A 6,477-nucleotide genomic window follows, 5' to 3' on the forward strand; every position below is an offset into this window, starting at 1 on the left:
AAACTCCCGTGTGGGTGTGGGTGACCTATTAGGTATATGTTAATATCCCTATAGTATGCTTTACTCACCATAATTTTAATGATTTAGCTTGAAAATGTAAGTCTTCTACTCAGCGCTCTCAGAATTTACTATGTAAACTGACCCTGCAAGAAATCCGACTTAATCTCTACCCTTCCATCACCCAGACAATACCTATACACAAAAATGTGTAGGACAAACAACCAGAACTGCTTGAAAAAGAACGACATTAATATGATTCAAATCCTAGGCTAGGAATGGTCCTGGAAATTCATGAGACAGGTAAACGGAGATTTTTTTTCCCTTGAAAGTCATTGGTTCTACAAGAAATTAATTGTCGTGCTATTATTTTTCATCATTGGCATTTTAATTACATGTATGTAGTCTCTGAAGCATTTAAATGTGATTAATAAATATGTTTTTTTCCATGCCAGCTTCCTGAAACTACAACTTAATACTGAAGTGCTCTGAGACTAAAAGTCTATGTAGGTATATGGTCTGGTCGGTAGTAAAGTTCAAATTGATGTTTCCAAAATATAGCTTCATGACATACAAATTATCTGAAATTTAATGTGATTAAGCATTAAACTGTGGTATTTCCTTGAATTTAATGATAGTACTATTTTCATGTCAAACTTGATTACAAGAACCAGCTTTCAGAGTGAACTGTTTAAAATCCCAAATCATTAACAGATCATTTAGGGTTCAGTCTCACAAAACTTCTTGTCTGTGAACTATCAACTGAAGATATGTAAGCAGAGAAGTGAGTTGCACATTTTGGGTACATATGCATGTGTGCAAGTGTGTGTGTGTGTGTTGACTGATTTTAGAAGTCACATTTCTGTCTGAAAATGCCAGGAGAGAAAAGATATTTATATCACCAACACTACTACTCTTAACAAACATATTTATGGTGCAATTCATGCTCACACACTATTTTTTAAAGCCTATCATGAAGCATTATACCCATTTGAAATGGTGACAAACACAACATAAGATTTCGATATTTTATTTCTTGTTTACTTTCACTCCAAGTCTGTATTTAACTCATAACTGATTTTTCTAAGAGACTAAACCTGGGTCCTCCATCTAACAACATTTTAGGTAAAGCTATTCTCTTGTCTAAATCTTTGGTCCACTTTCTGTAGGTTAGGACAGCAAAGCTTGGTTTGCTTTGTAGTGCGTAAATTCCTGAGAAAGCACAATTGTAGATTAAGGCCATGAAATGACTAAAGGACTCATATCGAAATGAAGCAAGTTCCCCCAGGCCATAGGATCTGATTCTTAGTTTCTCTGATGGAGATGTGGCTCTGGGTTTTGTTTGGTTCTGGGAAAAATCAAAGAAGCCAGGCATTTCTAGAGCAGACTGGGAGAAAGAGGAGTCTTGACCTGGGCAGAGAACTATCCAAATCTTTCTGTGTTTACCTAACACTTCTTTCCTAGCCTGGTCCTCCACATCCAGCAGTTTTAATCCACACAATCTATGAAAGACCAGGATTCACCTTCCCCTCTTTTATCCTTGGATAAGGTATCTAGAAGGGGAAAAAGAAAAGTAGGTCATGAGAAGATTAGGAGCTAAGAGTCTATAAAGAAGAAGGGATTGGCAGTGCAAGAATCTGAGTTAGAGGGTAAAGGAGGGAGAATAGGTTTCAGCTGAAGATAAACTAAGAGCCTGCTAGAAGGAAGAGAAAACGCAATGCGTGTGAGATCCTAGCTTAGAGTCCTGGTTTACTGGAGTTACTCATGTATCTTTAGCCTCTCTATTTGTACTGATCAGTGAGTACAGAGATCTTTCCCCAAGAGTTTATAGTGTTACTTAGAAACAAGATTTAAATCAGGACATGGTACAGGTAATATTTCTTTTCAAACTGATTGGAAATCAACCTTTATTATATTTTGAAGAAGATTTTGATAATAAAAAGTTCTTTATTAAAATTTGAAGATTATCTTTATAACAAACCAGCTGTAAATATCTATAGTGGCCCTAGACTGGTATCTTTCTAATTGTAGTCTTTAGACCAACTATATCAAAATTACTTGGGGGTTCTTAAGAAAAATCTATATTCCTGGCCCCTATTTCAGCTGTAAGGAATCAGAATCTCCAAGGATAGAACCAATAAATTAGCATTTTAAACAAATCTTCCAGAACATTCTCGTGCACAGGGAAGTTTGAGAAGTATTGCCCTGGGTTAAATATTTTGCATAAAGTAAATAGATATTTCAGTTTTATCATTTCCCTATTAAAAAGAAGTTGTGGCAAATAACTCTAGTTGAATTATTTTCAAAAGTGACACATTCCGGCTGGGTGAGGTGACTCCCATATGTAATCTGGGGGTTGTGGGAGGCTGAGGCAGGAGATTGCTTGAGGCCAGGAATTCAAGACCAGCCTGGGCAACATAGTGAGACCCCCAGCTTTACAAAAAAACCTAAAAATAAGCAGGTTGTGGTGGCATATGCCTGTAGTCCCAGATACTTGGGAGGCTGAGGCAGGAGGATCGCTTGCACCCAGGAGTTCTAGGCTGCAATGAGCTATGATTGTGCCACTGCACTCCAGCCTGGGCCACAGAGTAAGACCTTTTCTCTTAAAAAAAAAAAAAGTGATACATTCTCATTTAAGGAAAAACCAAAATTCACAAAATGAAGAAGGTGAGAACATCCACCTGAAGAAATCCCAGCTGAGAATTCAGTGACACTTCAAAATTCAATTTTGAATCATTCTTTCTAAGAGTAGTAAAATCAATACGTTATAAAGTGAGGTAGCATTTTCTATGTATTCTAATAGTTGGAACACTGTATATAAATTTTTGCTGGCTATCTTCAATATTTTACATATTTATATGAGATTCTAAAATCATATAGATTTTAGAATGAACCTTTAAATATGTATTCATTGTATTTATTATCAGAAATTAAAGAATTCTTTGTGTGACCTAGAATAGAAAGTAACTCAACAGGTATAACTTTTAATAGAAATCCAGAATAAATATATCAAAAAAATTAAGAGCTTTATTTGGAAGCTAGGCATTTACAGGTCGGCATTGCACGCTATTTCTAGGATAGTTTTCATAAGTATTGCTCATGCTGAAAGCCCTTACATTTTTAACATAAAGCATCATTGCTACCCTGCCATCTTCACTTCCTTCTTTTGCAATTACTTGTCTATGAAGGATGTGACTTAACAAAGTACTATTATTATACTTAAGGATGTGACCTGTTTTCCCTTATATTGCAAATTTAAAGTCCTTATCATGAGTAGTGGTAAAAACATTCAAACTAGTCTTTGTTTTTAAGTGGTTGCCTTGACTACTGAAATTATCACTGCTATACCTGGTCTCCATCCTTTCTCTGTCCTCCTAACTTACCTTGCCTACATGAATTCTTTCTTGCAGACAATGTGCCCACCATATAACATGCATTATCTCATGTAATCCTCACAACAACTTCAAAAATAGTTACGATTTTTCCTATTTTAAAGATTAGTAAATTGAAAAGTAAGTCATTTATTCAATGTAAGTGGAAAAGCCAGTGGTTCTAGAGCCCAGGATATGTGTCATTTTTAATTGTTTTTAGAGCCCAAACACTTAAAAAAAAATGACACAATTTCCAAAAGGAAGAGAACTTGTTCTGATCGTACGTTAGTTACACACATATAAAATCATACACCCCCAGAAATACAAACTAGAGTTTAATGAAAGATCAATACCTCTTAAGAACAGGCACACACCCCTAATGAGAATTCCACAAAGAAAACGCTTTTTTAATTGCTTGAGTCTGCTTTTGAGAAAAATTATAAGTTGAAAAAATCGAACTTGACAAAACTTTATGTCCTGTTCCACAGAGAGATTATTCATCTTCCTTTATTTGTTATACAAATTTATAATAAAATCACCCCAATATAATATAGTTTTATAATTCCTTTATTTATTTCTCTAAGTAAAATTACTATAACCCTTAGCACATATTTTTAAATGATGGTTTAAGGCTAGACTTACAGAAGATTTCAGCTCTGGAGTGATGGTTCTCTCTTCAAAGATTAATCTATGCAGGATAAAGTAAAATCACTGTTTTAAGGACTGGGAGTAGTTTGGGCATAATAAACATTTGTCACCCTGTTTAAAAATCTCCAAGAAGACTGTAACTGCTCCAATGGCCTTTGGCTTGTGGAAGTTGATAATCCTCTTTAAAGGACCAAGCAAGTTAAACAGGGTGAACTGTAAGCTTGCTACTACTTGAAATTACAAATCATTGAAAAACTGTCCATGAGAACACCTTAGGGAGTCAATGTGGATAATAATGGTTTATGTGTGGTTGCAAAACAATAATGAACCTGTCTAATCAATTGTTCTGAATAGCTATAGATCACAGTGGAAGGAAAAATACACATCCTTATTGACCCATTGTGCATTCTGTTACATTTCATTCTTGCGACTTTTGAATGGTTTCCTTTTACATTTAATCATGCAGTGACAGATTAACCCTAAAATGGTTACCCATAACTCTTCCTAAAAGGCAAAATTTAATATAAATAGCTGAAACCAGAGCAGAAAATAAACTTTTGCCTCTTTATGGATATGAAGTATTAATGATAAAAAATGCTAATATCAAATCTAAACAAACATAAATCTTGATGCTAATCATGTGTGAGTTTTTTTAAAAAAGGACTTAGTATTAAGGAATAGACTCATATTAGATTCATAAATAAGAAGAAAAATGAACTATGGCCTGATCTCACTTTATTCATTTAGGTTTATCTTCCTAACAGATGCATATTAGCGCAGCCAAACATACTTTGCCGTGATCTGCAATGACTGATAAAACTATCAAATGATTGATTGTACTAGGCACATTGATTTTACATGTATGGGCATGCCATATGTTCAGGGTTAAATTGTGGAAAGCAATCTCTTTGTCTGCTCTTCACTCTCCCAACCCCCACCATGTTTAGATTTTAGATAGTATTTGCATTAACATGGTTCATATTATGGAGAGCTATAGAAATAATTAGATTAGTGCATTTATGGAGATGACCTGGCCAAAAAAACCCCTGAAACATCAAGGATCATTATTATCATCAACAAACTGAACTGTGTGTCAAATAACTATTTAATTTCATCCTGGGCTTAAATCTGCCACACAAGAAGTCATAGTTCTCGCTCTCTGCTTGTCATGAGATACTATGAGAATCAAATGAGATAACATTCTTACACTTTAAAGGGCTAGAGTTTATTACTAATATCTTTCATTTATCTAACCAATCATTGTTCTTCCAATGTATGTAGTAAAAAATCAAAATAAATGTAAAGTGTTTTAGTCATAGGCTTAATGTAATGATTTGTGCGAAGTAATGCTACGATCTTTCAGCTTTGTGTTAATTGTAACCATCTATTTAATATCAACTGTACAGATCTGAAGATGGAAAAAAAAACATACAGGATTGATAAACTGTTTTTTTTCTTCTTGTGGTACTGTATTATGTTGAGCCATCCGTGCTCATTCAACAACTATTTATTTTAATAGGTGATGAAAAGGTGCAAGTGTACCAAGTTTAATATCTCTGACTAGGGGAGTAAGTCGACATCTCAAAAAGTGGCCTACATGGAGCTTGATGTGAAGTCTTCATTTATTATGATATTACTTAAACATATGGAACAATATTTTGGTGACTGTTAACAATGTATGACTAAGTATTAATCAGCTATAAAAAGAAATGCAATTTGTATGTGTGTTAAATTTGATCCATTTAATTTGATACCTAAATTGTCTCTAAATAAAAAATTCTAGATTTCAATTAAATAGTAGATTATTTTTGTAGTTATGATTTCTGAGACCATTCTCTTTCTGAAGTATATTTAAGAAAAAAGTATGTTTTGCTGAGATTTAGATAAAATGGTATAATCTAATTTAGAGTGATGAACTATTCTGATTGTTTTGATTTCTTTGCAAATTTATGACTAGATTAGAAACTTTACAATAGGAACAATAGTGACCAACTCAGTATAGATACGTATACTGTATTTGGAGATAACCCACACATATCCATATACAAGGGCTGTCTGGACAGTATCGAGCCATGTTAACCGTTCTCGTTATATTAACAATGGCTGGATACTTTCCAGACAGTCCTTGTATAACTGTATATCTGTATGTGCATATGTCTATTTCTATATATCTTTATGTACCTCCTAGTATAGTTTTATAGTTTGTCTATGTTTTTAAATAAACTAAGCTAACACAGTCTCTCAGTAGCATATAATTTCAAGGAAGATGCTTTAAAAGTAGTACAATTGAAAATCTATCTCCTTTTTCTTAATTTATTATTTACCTTACATACATTTATACCTATAAAAGAATAAGAGCCTCTGTAACAAAGAAAACTTTCAATCTGATTATATATTGATTGTCAAAAGGCTTATTTCAGCAACAAAAAGTGCAATGATAACCTTTATGTGGGATGCACTC

This window comes from Lemur catta, chromosome 5 (assembly GCF_020740605.2).
Source record: "Lemur catta isolate mLemCat1 chromosome 5, mLemCat1.pri, whole genome shotgun sequence".
In the NCBI taxonomy this organism is placed as follows: Eukaryota; Metazoa; Chordata; class Mammalia; order Primates; family Lemuridae; genus Lemur; species Lemur catta.